The sequence below is a fragment of the Notamacropus eugenii genome, chromosome 3, assembly GCF_028372415.1.
Source record: "Notamacropus eugenii isolate mMacEug1 chromosome 3, mMacEug1.pri_v2, whole genome shotgun sequence".
Taxonomy (NCBI): Eukaryota; Metazoa; Chordata; class Mammalia; order Diprotodontia; family Macropodidae; genus Notamacropus; species Notamacropus eugenii.
The window spans coordinates 312729447-312743878 of record NC_092874.1 but is presented as its reverse complement, the minus strand read 5'-3'; the positions used below and the strand labels follow the sequence as shown (position 1 = coordinate 312743878).

General features: G+C 40.9%; 1 pseudogene; it reads right to left on the bottom strand.

Annotated features, from left to right (window-relative positions):
* Positions 1-6222: 6222 nt before the first annotated feature.
* On the bottom strand, positions 6223-7758 carry LOC140531567 (cytosolic non-specific dipeptidase pseudogene; annotated as a pseudogene).
* Between the last annotated feature and the right edge of the window lie 6674 nt (positions 7759-14432).

Sequence of the window (14432 nt, the reverse complement as noted above, 5' to 3'; positions counted from 1 at the left end):
GAATAGGAAAAATTCAAGTTGACCATGTTCCCAACTGGAGGCTCAGGTCAGTCCTGAAAATGCTTGGGTTTCCAGAATCTTCCATCAGTGGTCCTGGCTCTGGAAGATTCCTCATGCCAAATCAATGGAGTTTAGTTATCTCTAAACAAAGTAGGTTGCTCTCTTGCCATGATCCCTACTTATTCCCCATGGAAATTTGTACTCTATCTGGTGAACTGCTCTGACCTCTGGTAAATGGGGTTTGACTTAGCTTACCTGGAATCAGGTCCTCATGCCACTTGCCAGCCATCTCCAAATCATGATGCCGCCACAAAGCCTTCCATCAGAAGAGCCACCGTTTATGTGTTTTCTTCCCTTATCAAAATGTAATCTTTGAGATCAGAGATTGTCTTGTTTGCTTGAATTTGTATCCTCAGCACTTAGCATGAGCCTAGAACATAGTAAGTGCTTAATAAATGCTTTTTCTCTCTAATTAGATCAGCTGTCTTGGGGTCTCATTCTGGCTCAGACTAGTGTCACACAAGTGATTGTGTAACCGACTTTGTATAAATACCTCCTCGTCTTTGCCTGTAAAATGAAGGAGGTTGGATTCGATCAGGTATTCTTAATCTGGGAAATTCATGGATTGATTTTAGGGGGTCAGTGAACTTGGATAAAAAAATGACATCTTCATTTTTACTAACTTCTAACTGGTGGTTAGCATTTCCTTTAATTATTTAAAAACATTGTTATGAGAAGAGGTCGATAGGCTTCATTAGACTGTCAAAAATGATACCATGATACCAAAAAGGTTGAGAACTTCTGGATCACAAGCTATCAACAACTATATGCAAAGAATGCTCTAAATCACTAATAATGAGAGAAATGAAAATTAAAACTCTGAAGTGCCATCTCATACCCATTATGTTGGTTGATTAAAAAAATTGGTTAAAAAAAGGAAAATGACGAATGCTGGAGGGGATGTGGGGAAATAGATACACTAATGCTGTGTGGAGCTGTGAACTGGTCTAGACATCTATAAAGCAATTTAAAACTATACCCCAAAAGATTTCGAAATATGTGTGAAATTTGATCTAGTGATACTGCTGTTAGGTCAATTCACCAAAGAGATCAAAGAAAGAAAAAAGACTCATATATACAAAAATATTTATATAAGCTCTTTTTGTGTTGGCAAAGAAATGATTGTAAACTGAAGGGATGCCTGAAAATTGGGAAAGTTATGGTTTATGAATGTGATGGAATGCCATTGGGTTATAAGAAATGAAGAAGGGGATAGTTTCAAAAGAAAAAAACCTGGGAAGATTTCTATGAACTGATGCAAAGTGAAGTGAGAACAAAAAGAATAAGGTATACAATATACCACAGTGCTATAAAGATAAACAACTCTGAAAGACTTAAAAACTCTGATCAACAGAATGGCCAATCACAATTCTAGATGACTCGTGATGAAACATGCTACTCATCTCCAGACACAGAAATGATGAACTTGGAGTACAGATGAGTAATATATGCATATGTTTGTAATATGTGCATAAATACGTATATCCATGTATGACATTACTGAGAGAAATGGTTATTTCTCTTTATATTAATAACTAATTATTGAATTCAGACCAAGGTTTTTCCCCTTTCCTATTTCCTCATCCAGAAATCAGCCAGTGTGGAAATCTCTTTCAAAGACTTACCCAACCAGAATGACTGAGATGTGGTAAGACAGTAAAAAAACCATTCTAAGTTTGGGCTAACGGCTGTATTTCTGCTCACCGCGTTTGCTCAGACAGGTCTGGGAAAATATGGATCCTCCCTTTTGTCAGTCAGGTGATATGGAAATTGATGCCTCTTTGACCAAGATTTGGGCGATCCAAATCACTGCAGCCCAAGACTCTCATGGTAATCTAGACGGTTTAAAATTCATTATCTCATTAATTGTTAACCAATCAGAGCTGATTGTCACCCTCAGGGACAGCTGCTCTTCAAATAGCATATAAACTATGAGCCCACTTCCATGACGTGTCTTTGGTCTAAGAGAGAGATGGCCAAATGACCATCCTTTTATCAATAAACACGCTGGCATTGTTAATAAAATTATTGAATTACCCAGAAATTATCTCTTAAACTTTTAGATATCACATTACGAATGTGGGGATGTGCTTTGGTTGACTACATATTTGCAACTGGTCTTGTTTTTCTTGCTTTCTCAAAGGGTGGGAGAAAGAGAGGTGAGAGGGATTGAATACTAAACTGAAAATAAAACTGAATTAAAAAAGAAATAAAGTATTTTGAAGATAGTCTTAAAAATAAATATGGTCTTCTGCAATGTGAAAAAAAAATCTCTAAGTCCTTTTCTCCTTTTAAAGTCTGATAATTCTTATTTAGGCATTGAGAAGAATACTGAATTCAGTGACTAGTAACCAGACAGGTCTCAGACAACTGTGTCCATGTTCCAGTCCTTTCTCTGCCTGGAGACATTTCTTTGCTTGAATTTAAAGCACACTATTCTGCTTATCAAAACCTACACTAACCCTAAATCACGAAGAATTGTAGAGAATTATCTAGATTAGGAGGAATATGTACATTTAAACATGGATCAAAACCTTATGTAAAAAGGTTGAAGTGCCTTTTGTAGGCACTTCTGTGATCAGACAGGAGGGTGTGTGTGCGTGTGTGCATGTGTGTGCGTGTGTGCATGTGTGTGCGCGTGCGTGTGTGTGTGCGCGTGTGCGTGTGTGCGTGCGTGTGTGTGCGTGTGTGCATGTGTGTATGTGTCTGTGTGTGTGCGTGTCTGTGTGTGTGTGCGTGTCTGTGTGTGCGTGTGTGCGTGTGTGTCTGTGTGCGTGCGTGTGTGTGTGCGTTCGCGCGCGTGTGTGCATGTGTGTGTGTGTGCATGTGTGTGTGCGTGTTTGCGTGTGTGTGCGTGTGTGCGTGTGTGTGTGTCTGTGTGTGTGCGTGTGTGTCTGTGCGTGTGTGCGTGTGTGTGTGCACGTGTGTGTGCGCGCGCATGTGTGCGTGCGTGTCTGTGTGTGCGTGTGTGTCTGTGTGTGCGTGTCTGTGTGTGCATGTGCGTGTGTGCGTGCATGTGTGTGTGTCTGTGTGTGTGCGTGTGTTTGCGTGTGTGTGCGTGTGTGTCTGTGTGTGTGCGTGTGTGTGCGTGTGTGTCTCTGTGTGTGTGCGTGTCTGTGTGTGCGTGTGTGCGTGTGTGTCTGTGTGTGTGCGTGTGTGTGTGTGTTTGCGTGTGCGTGTGTGTGTCTGTGTGCGTGTGTGTGTGCGCTTGTGTGTGTGCGTGTGCGCGTGTGAGTGTTTGCGTGTGTGCGTGTGTGCGTGTGTGTCTGTGCGTGTGTGTGTGTGCGCGCGTGTGTGCGCGCACATGTGTGTGCGTGTGCGTGTGTGTCTTTGTGTGTGCGTGTGTGTGTATGTGTGTGTGCGTGCGTGTCTGTGTGTGCGTGCGTGTCTGTGTGTGCGTGTGTGTCTGTGTGTGTGTGCGTGTGTGTCTCTGTGTGTGTGCTTGTGTGTGCGTGTGTGCATGTGTGTGTGTGTGTGCGCGTGCACATGTGTGTGCGTGCGCGTGTGTCTGTGTGTGTGTGCGTGTGTGTATGTGTGTGTGCGTGCGTGTCTGTGTGTGCGTGTGTGTCTGTGTGTGCGTGTGTGTCTGTGTGTGCATGTGCATGCGTGTGTGCGTGCGCGTGTGTGCCTGTGTGTGTGCGTGTGTGTGTTTGCGTGTGTGCGTGCGTGTGTGTGCATGTGTGTGTGTGCGTGTGTGTGTTTGCGTGTGTGTGTGCGTCTGTGTGCGTGTCTGTGTGTGTGCGTGTTTGCGTGTGTGTGCGTGTGTGTCTGTGAGTGTGCGTGTGTGTCTGTGTCTGTGTGCGTGTGTGCACGTGTGTGTGTGCGTGCGTGTGTGTCTGTGTCTGTGTGCGTGTGTGTGCACGTGTGTGTGCGTGCGTGTGTGTGCATGTGTGTATGTGTGTGTGCGTGTGTGTGTCTGTGTGTGCGTGTGTGCATGTGTGTGTGCGTGTGTGTGTCTGTGTGTGTGTGCGCGTGTGTGCGCATGTGTGCGCATGTGTGTGTACGTGTGTGTGCGTGTGTATGTGTGTGTGCACGTGCGTGTGCGTGCGTGTGTGTGTGCGTGTATGTGTGTATGTGTGTGTATATATGTGTGTCTTTGTGGATGTGTGTTATTTTAGAGCAATTCAGAGCTTTCCCAGCTACCTGCCATCAATATATGATACTGCTAAGATCAGCATAAGATATACTGTTAAGGAATAAGGAAAGATTTATAAACAGGTTAGTGGGAAAACAATAATAATGAGAATCAGAACATATTAGAGAAAGCCTGGGACCTTAGAATATTGAAATTAGAGTATCAGAACTGGAAGGTGTCCTGGAGCTCATTTAGTCCAATTCCCTTATTTTACAGAGAAGTGATTACACAATTATTACACAAAGAAGTGATTTACTTAAGACCCAATGGTGTAGACCAATGATCCTTCTACTCAATGACTCTGTTATTATTTGACTGAGGACTTTGGAGATTCTCCTTCCTTTCCTCTAGTGGAATCTTTTTATTATGAATTATTTGATTGTGGATAATTGAGAATTATAGTACGTCTGAGTGAACCCCAGGACATTAGAGAAGGTGTTTGCAATCCGTCCTTACCAAATCCTATTTCAGTGGCAGGGGCCATTAGTTGGCAGGAATGCCATTGATTTATTTGAACCAATCCTTCATTCATTGGTTGTTGTCCTTTGTTATTGAAGAGAACCAAAATGACATCACTATGTTGGGGTCTGATTGGCTGAGCTTGGAAGTGAATACCACAGGTGGAGTACAGATAATCAATGTGAACCTTTGGAGGGGAGATGTCTCTAAATTTGCACATCTCACATTTCTTTTGAACTGTCGACAGAAAAAGGTACAAATACCCCAAGAGCCAGCCATCACTAAGTAGTTATTTGATAGGCATAGGAACTGGACCTATGATTTCACTGGTATAGGAAAATTCCAGTAGAGGAAACCCTTCCTACCAGTTCAGGTTGGTATCTTCTCTGCTTGTCTTAAACTTATAATTAGAAGCATCTAGATTACCCAGTGGAGAGAGTGCTAAACCCAGAATTTAAATCTGGCCTCAGGGACTTACTGACTGTGTGACCCTGGGTAAGTCACTTAACCCTGTTTGCCCAGTCTCCTTATATGTAAAAATGAGCTGGAGAAGGAAATGCCAAATGATTCCAGTATCTTTGCCAAGAAAAATCCCAAATGGGGTCTTGAAGAGTTGAATATGACCGAAAACAACCTGTCTGCTGCTGGCATAATCTTTGTAATTTGGAACTATATCTCTGTTATACAGAATACCCTCACCCTCATGTTACATTTTTATCCCTCCTCTAGTGCTCTTCGGCAACCTTAAGGGGAATGGGGGAATGTCTAGGTTTTCTGCAGATGGCTCCAGCCCCCAACAATGATGTTCCCCCAATTGTATGATGATTTTTTTGTACTGCAGTTCTATTTTATCTATTTACCACTTAACAGTCAAATTAGCTTTTACAAAAGAACATATATTTGAAAAGGTATAAACATAAACTTAAAGACTTACTTTAAGACGTACAAGAAGCATAATCTTCTCCCCATTCCTATATCACTTCCATTTCTGGAGATGGAAAGGGGACAAGATTCTTAGCTTAGCTCAATTCCTTTAGAGCCCAGTCCCAGTGTCAAGTCCCAAACCACCCTTGGGCTCAAGTCTTAGGCCCCCAGCTTCTTCGGACTTTCCTGCTGGGCTGAATGGCTGCAACATACTACTTGGAACCGCAGCTCCAGCACCAGCATTGAGAACTGAGAAGGACAAAAGAACTAGAGCCTCTGCTGGTCCCCTCCAGGGGGGATCCCAGGTCCATCCCTTGGAACTGGAGTAAGAGAATGAGCAGGGGAAGGGGGTCTTTCCCCTCTCACCAGTTCAATTCATGGTGTGTGCAGTGTGGATAAAATGTCTTCTTAACCCTCTGGATGTAGGAGGAGAGAGATCAACTATCTCAGTCTGACCAGTTTTTGCAGCGACTTCAGAAACAGCTCAGCTGAGACAAGAATATGTAAACTGAGAGACCCTTGTCAGAGCTTGGGAATTAAATATAAGTATTTGTCAACCTGATGCCTTCCAGTGGTTCAATTTTAATATAACAGCGTATAGAGCTCTGGTATAACAGCACGTGTTCAAAGCTTTTATAGGTGCTTGCCTTTTTATGAAAGGAAAAGAGAAAAATAAGAGGTCTGCTAATAATTAGAAAAATGGCCTAATAACCAGATTAACCAACTTTCCATTTAGATATCACTCTCCAAAGTGGGGAATAAAGTATATGGCTCAGTCCAGTTGAGACACTTCACAACGGTATGCATCCAGCATTTTGGTCCCTTCTATGTAGTTATGCCTGTGGAGTTTTTCATTTCGTGAATGAGCACCATCATCTGCTGATCCAACAGGCAGCAGCATTACATTTTTACCTGTGGCCTCTTGGAAGGTCAAGGTCACAAGAATACTGCCCTCTTCTCTGGTCAGGTCTGGTTCAACACCAAAAACTCTTTTTAGGGTTTTTCTCCCAGCCAGGCAATGAGGATGATTGAAGTCGGACACCCAGGGTTTTCCACCATGGCCCATGTAAGCTTTGAATTTGTTAGAGCTCTTCAGTTCAGCAAACTTGGTATTCAAGTTACTTATAACCTGTTTTTCAACAACCTCAGATACCATATCTGGCACCAATCTTATTGAGAATTTGCCAGTCATTTTCCTAGGAATCACAGTTTTAGCTCCTGTTCCAGAGAAGGCTCCTTCAATTCCGTGGAGAGACAGGGATGGATATCTCCATCTGTGCATTAAGATTTTTTCCTTTGAATCATGTAGAAGTGTCTCTGCTCCCACATCTTTTGCATATTCTTCCAAATCAAAGTCAATCTTTTCATATAGTAAGAGATTCTCATCAGTAACAGGACCACTGCTTCATTAATACCAGGGATGAGAATGTGTCCCTTTCTGTCCACCAAGCAGCCCATCAGAGTAATGAGATCTGACATGGCTTCATGGACACTAGAAAGAAGGTCTTTGTCAGAGCATTCCACCTCTATAAAAAAATAGCAAATTCCTCTGAGGCCATATGTAATACAGAGCTTCTTTTTCCCCAACCAGTAGTTGTCAGAGATATAAACATAATCCACGTCTTTGAAGAAAGTATCTTTCTTGGAGAAAATCACGTCATCCAGGCCTTCAGAACCAGATTCCTCCATGCCTTCTAGACAAAATTTGACATTGACAGGGATATCCTGATTTATTTGCTGAAAAGCTTCCAGGGCATTTGGCCAGCCAAGTACTGGCCCTTTGTCATCAGTTGCACCTCTTCCATAGAGTTTTCTATCTCTTTCTACCAATGTGAAGGCTCACTGTCCCAGTCATCCTCCAGAGCTGCTGGTTGTACATCCAGATGTCCATAGATACACACAGTTTTCTTTTGGGGATCTGAGCCCAGTTTTCCAAGTAAAATAGGAGGAAGAGGTATTTCTGAGCCATCACAGAGCTTTTGTTTTCCAACATCTATAGGCTCAGTGGTGCCACCGAGTTGTCTTATGTTTGCAGCAGCGACTTCCATAATTCGATTGACTTCTTCTCTTTTCTCTGGCCACGCAGAAACGCTCTGGATTGCCACCCATTCTGCAAGCTTCTTTATGTTCTGATCCTGGTGTTTATCAATATGACTAAACAATTCAGTGAGCACAGGCATTTTCTGATCCAATGAATGATTCTGGAAACTCTCTGTGCGCAGCTGAGGCTTTTGTACCACGTGTCCTTTTTTCTTTTTCTTTCTTCTGACCAGTTTTTAAAGATTCAGCCTTTCCAGTGATGCAGCCAACCAAAGGAGGCTACCCCACCTATGTAGTAGGGAGTGTAGGAAATCTCTAGATTAGAGGATCTAGGCCTGCCCAGATGAGCCCCATTATCCCATCTAAATATCAAATGAAATACTCTTTGACCCAGCAGAGCTGTTATTGGGGATGGGTTTCAGAGGTCAAGGACAGAGAGATAAGACCTATACATATGAGAATATTATGGGTAGCTAACACACTGGATGACAGAGTCATGACATTGGAGAACTGGACTGAATGACTCTAGGACTTCAAGGAGAAAATTGGCCAACTTTGATAAGTAATGACGACTTGTTCAGGAACAACGCTTTATGAAGCCCTTTCTCACACTCACCTTCTGTGGAAACACTTGCAGCTTTCTGTTGGGAAGTGTTTGGCCTGGGACTCTGTCACCACACATCCCAGCTGCTCTCCTATGTCTCAGCACACCAGGGCTAAATAAAAACTGGTGAGAAGATCAAAGAACTGGCAAACAGCTGGCAGACACTGAGTTCTTGCCACACTGTGATGGCAAGCGTAATGTTGTGAAGAGCTACCATCCCCATTTTAGCAATAACGAGTTGAGCTGAACAAGCCATATGGGATGGTGGTGCCATGGTGGCATCTTGCCCACACCTTGCTTTGGGCTACAGGCTGACTTTCTGTTTTCAAGGACTTTACTAAATGGTCCTTAAGGGGCTGTGAGACTGGGGTAAACCCCATGGGATGTTCCCTTCACCTCTTCTCATAACTCTTGGCTCCATAACCATTTTTATACAGGTAAAATCTGTCACAAATGAACAAGGGCTGATACAAAGAGGAGAACATGTTCCTGAAGTACATAACATGCAGACTAGGAAGTGTATGAAAGTAGAGAGCAGGACATTGCCAGGCAGTATGCCCAAGTCCTATTAGAGACATGGAGATTGGTATTTATATGCTGATTACATGAGTATGAGTTTTTCAGGGTTTAAAAAAAGAAACAAACATTTTTTTTTGAAGCAGAAGTTTCCCCAAGTCCTTAGTCAACTAGTTCTCATAGAAACTTACTCCATCCCCCCACCCATCCATCTATCCTCTCCTGGGTATTTATTAAACACCTAATTAACATACCAGACACTGTTTTAGGTGCTGGGGATACAAAGATAGAAAAAAACCCAATCCTTGCCTTCAGGATGCTTTTATTCTATTGAGGGGAACAACATGTGAACCAATAATTAGGTGACACGATATAGTAGAAAATGTGCACGGTTTAGACTCAGAGACTCAGGGCTCAGATTCTGACTTGGCTACTTAGTAACAGCACATTTGATCAAATCACTTAAACTTTACGGGCCTCCGTTTTTAAATTTTTTTTTAATGGAGGATTTTGTAGAATAATCTCCAAAGTCTTTTCAATGGTCTGTTAGAGCCAACTCTAACCTACTGGAGAGGAGAGTGGATGGTTAAATATTCAGTGAGAATATGTATACCTCAGAAATTGGCCAATGTTACAAGTCTGGGCTTGGCTTATCAGCTCCTGGTCTGGGGGACTTAGCTGCCTACACACCTCCCTGAGTGCTCAGATTAAAATATAATTGAGAAAGATTAAACAAAATAAATAAAAATATAATCCAATGAAGATAATGTTAATTTGTGGTTTTCTAAGTCAATATGCTTCTGGAGGACCTATTTCCATTTGAATTAGACACTTATTAATTACATTTGTTAATTCTACTAATCAATTAACTACCACATTAATGTAGTAATGGAGAAAAATGTTAATAATGTTGATTAAACTTAAAAGTGTGTACAGTAAATTTTTCTTTCAGAGAGTTAGTTGTTTAGCATTTATCAACTCACTCTTAGGTCTCTTTCATTTCTATAGTGTTGTTCAGTTATTCAGTCCTATCTGACTCTTTGTGGCCCCATGGAGCATATTACCAGGCTCTTCTATTCTTTATCTCAAAGTCTGTCCAGATTCATGTTAATTGTTTCTATGATAATATCTACCCATCTCATCTTCTGCTGTCCCTTTCTCCTTCAGTCTTTCCTAAAGTCAAGGTCTTTTCCAGGAGTCCCATCTTCTCATTATGTGGGCAAAGTATTTAAGCTTCAGCTTCAGTATTTGACCTTCCAGTGAATAGCCCAAATTAATTTCTTTAAATATTAAATGATTTGATTTCTTTACTCTCAAAGGGACTCTTAAAAGTCTTCTCTAGCATCACCATTTGAAAACGATTCTATTGCACTCAGTTTTCCTTATAGTCTAACTCTCACAGCCATGCATTGCTACTGGAAAAAAATAGCTTTGCCTATATGGACCTTTGCTGGCAAGGTAATGTTTCTGCTTTTTAGGATCCTGTCCAGATTTTTCATGGCTTTTCTTCCATGGATCAAGGGTCTTGTAGTTACCTTCTGCAGTGATCTTTGACCCCAAGAATATAAAATCTGACATTGCTTCCATTTCTTGTTCCTCTATTTGCCAAGAAGTGATGGGACCAGTTGCCAGGATCTTAGGTGTTTTGATGTTAAGCTATAAGCCAGCTTTTACTTCCTCCTCTTTCACGCTCATCAAGAGGCTTCTTAATTCGTCTTCCCTTTCTACCATCAGAGTGGTATCATTTGTATAACTGAGATTGTTGACATATCACTTGGCAATCCTTCATTCTAGTTTTTGATTCATCCATTCGGGCATTTTGCATGATATACTCTGCATATAAGTTAAATAAATAAGGTGACAATATACAGTCTTGTACTCTTTTCCGAATCTTAAATCAGTAAGTTATTCCATGTTTGTTTCTAACTGTTGCTCCTTGGCCCATGTACAGAATCTTCAGGAGACAAGTAAGATGATCTGGTACTCCCGTCTCTTTGAAGACTTGCCATGTTTTGTGGAGATCCATACAGTCAAAGACTTTAGTGTAAATCAGTGAAAAAGCAGTAGATGTTTTTCTGGAACTTCATTACTTTCTCCATAATCCAGCAAACGTTGGCAATTTGGTTTTTAGTTCCTCTGCCTCTTCAAAAACATCCTGCTCTTCGCAAATTGCTAAAGTCTAGTTTTTAGAATCTTAAGCATAACCTTGCTGGTGTGTGAGATGAGCACACTTGTTCTGTAACTTAACCATTCCTCGGCATAGCCTTTCTTTAGGACCCGGGGCATAAACTGATCTTTTCCAATCCAGTGGCCATTGTTGAGTTCTTCAAATTTTCTGGCATACCAAATGCAGAACTTTAATGGCATCATCTTTTAGGGTTTTAAATAGCTCAGTTGGAATTTCATCACCTTCACTAGCCTTATATTAGCAATACTTTCTAAGGTCTATTTGACTTCATTCCCCAGGATGTCTGGCTTTAGATCAGTAACCATACCATTGTGGTTATCAGTGATGTTAAGATCTTTCTTGTATAGTTCTTTCTATATGTTTTTGTCACTTCTTTTTAAAATATCTTCTACTTCTGTTGAATCCTTACCAATTTTTGTCTTTTATCACGCCTATTTTTGCATGAAACTTTCCCTGGATATCTCTAATTTTCTTGAAGAAATCTCTTTTTTCTCATTCTATTGTTCTATTTTTTTTTTAATATTGCTTATTTAGGAAAACTTTTATCTCTCCTTGCTATTCTTTGGAATTGTGTATTCAGTTGAGTCTACCTTTCCCTTTCCCTTTATTTCCTCAGCTATTTGTAAAACCTTATCAGACAGCTATTTTGATTTCTTATTCTTCTTTTTCTTTGGAATGATTTTTTGTTGCTGCTTCCTGTACAATATTGCGAATGTCTAATAGTTCTTCAGATACTCTATCTACCAGGTCTAATCCCTTAAATCTATTTGTCACCTCTACTTCAAATTTATAAGGGATGTTATTTAGATCATACCTATGTGGGCTGATGATTTTTCCTACTTTCTTCAACTTAAGCCTGAATTTTGCAATAAAAAGGTCATGATCTGATCCACAATCAACTCCAGGTCTTTATCTGACTATATAGAGTTACTCCACCTTTGGCTGCAAAATACATATAATCAATCTGATTTCTATATTGACCATCTGGTGAAGTCCATGTGTAGAGTCAACTTTTGGGTTGTTCAAAAGAGTATTATGACCAGCGAGTTATCTTGACAAAAACTCTATTAGTTTCTGCCCTGCTTCATTTTGTACTCCAAGGCCAAACTAGACTGTTACTCCAATTCTCTTTTGATTTCCTACTTTAGTATTCCAATCCCCTATGATGAGCGTGACATATTTTTTGGTCATAATTTCTAGAAGATGTTGTAGGTCTTCATAGAACTGATCACCTTTGGCCTTTTCAACAACAGTGGTTTGAATGTAGACTTTTATTACCGTGATGTGTTGAATTTGAACAGATATCATTCAATCATTTCTATATCTATGGCAATATAAGTATATACAAAGTAATTTTGTTGGTGGTATGGAGACACTGGCAACTAGAGGAATCAGGAAAGGCCATTTATAGGAGGCAGTACTTGAGCTGAGCTTTGAAGGAAACTTATGAAAATTTTTGATTTACCTTTTATTATTTGGGACATTCTTCCTGCAATTTTTGGCTAACCCAAAGTGTGTCTTAATGTTAGATTTATCTGACCAAAACCTATGGAATGTGAAAATTTACTTCGGTGCTTAAGCATTCCTTAGGTAAGAAGCCAGAGGAAAATTCTCAGCTGTCCCTTGACCCCTTGGTGCCATGTAAATCCTCTTCCTCAATCAGTCTATTTTGAATCTTCAAAATGTAGTTTAACCTGTAACCTTAGTTTACCTATAGAATTTGATTATGTTTATTTCCTAAGGGGATATAGGAGATTATAACTCTTTTAAACTAAGTTTATTCACCTTTGATGACATTTACAGCTCGAGGAATGTGTAAGATTGCAATATGTAAATTAATTATTTCTCTGTCACTTTGATGTAATTTTGCCTATAAGAAACCTTGCCAGAATTCTAATGAGGGTTTAGGTTTTTGCTGGGGATGGAAGCTCAATTCCATGTGGACAGTCTCGGGCGGGTAAAGGTGGGAACTTCTAAATCTTAGAGTTCTCACGAGGCCCCCCAGGAAACGGCTGGGAATCGAGGTGAACCGAGCTATCTCGTATATTTCTGCCTCTTCCCGTGAGAAACATGATGGGAGAGAGCTCTCCCCGCCCTCGAGATTGTCCCGGATCTGGGCACACCTATTGTTATCTAACAGGCACGGTATTCAGGTGCAAACTATGCGGCTGGAGAGCTTAATTAGGATCAGGAAAGCCTGAAAGCGCTCTTAGCTCGGGAGGGGCCCTGACCGACAGAAGGCCTCTCCTCCCTTTCCCTCTCTCCGCTCTCCCCTCCCCCTCTCTCCCCACTTACACTTCTGCTTCCAATCTCTTATTGTAAGATCTTTGCCTCCTTGGGAGATTCCTCGCTCCCTCCTAAGGAAGAATTCCCCTGCACTTGTAACCAGAACCCTGAATAAAAGCTTAACCCTTGTTCGACTCTGGGAGGTCTCTTCTCTCATACGACTATCCGGTTTGGCCAGCCGAAGACCTGCGAGAGGTAAGGTAAGAAGACTCGGGTAGCCCTCAGGCCTCTAGGCCTGGCAGGTTTTCTCTAAGGCCTGAATCTATTCTTGAGCATAATAATAAAACTTAAGTTTTTACTTTTATAATTTCTGTGTTTTCATAAATACATATTTGGCAGTGGTTACCCATCATGTAAACTTAGAGAGGAGCTATTTCTCCCACAACAAAACAAAGGATTCTAAGATTTGAAAGTGAAGGATTGTACATGGGATTCTCCATAAAATTCTTCACATCCACCTTGTTAGTCAACCATGAGAAAAGTGGGAAACATTCCAGTCCCATACTCTCATCACCCTCAAATTCAAAAGTTTTTCAATTCAATTCAAATTCAAATTCAAAGATCCTAAAGCATGGGCATGGAAACAGAGGTAATAATTGGTACCATTCTGAAACCCCACGAAAGGAGGGATCATTTTTAACAGGAGTCAGAGCACATTTCAAAGGAAAGGAAGGCTTCTGCATGCAGAACTGGAAGCCCAAAAAACCCCCTACTATCTTCAGTTTTTGGAGGCCTTGGTCAATTACATGGAATATTGTTTAATAACTCTCATTTGGACACAGAAGTCTTAGGTATTTTTTTTCTTTTCCATGCTTTAGTCAGTTTCTAAGTAGCACAAAATCACTCATTTGGATAGATTTTTATTGCCAAATGTAGGAATTGAAATGCGTAGGAGAAACTGATTAAGTTTTCTTATCATAAAACTTTTGGAATTTACACAGAGATCCCTCATTCAAACTGCTAGGATGAGTGGTCCAAATTCAAGGGGTGAGTTTTTGGGGAAAGACAACATATTCTATTTTAGATAGACTGAGATTGGATGTCTTTAGGGCATCTAGTTGAAAATATCTAATAGACCCTAATGGATATGGGGCAGGATCTTGAAGAAGAGCTAGGGCTGAGAATCATCTGCCTACCCAGCACAAACATCTTTCCTGCTGGTGCTCTGCCTTTCCTTACCTGGAATAGTAATCTTTGGGAATTGGATCTTCAAAGACAAA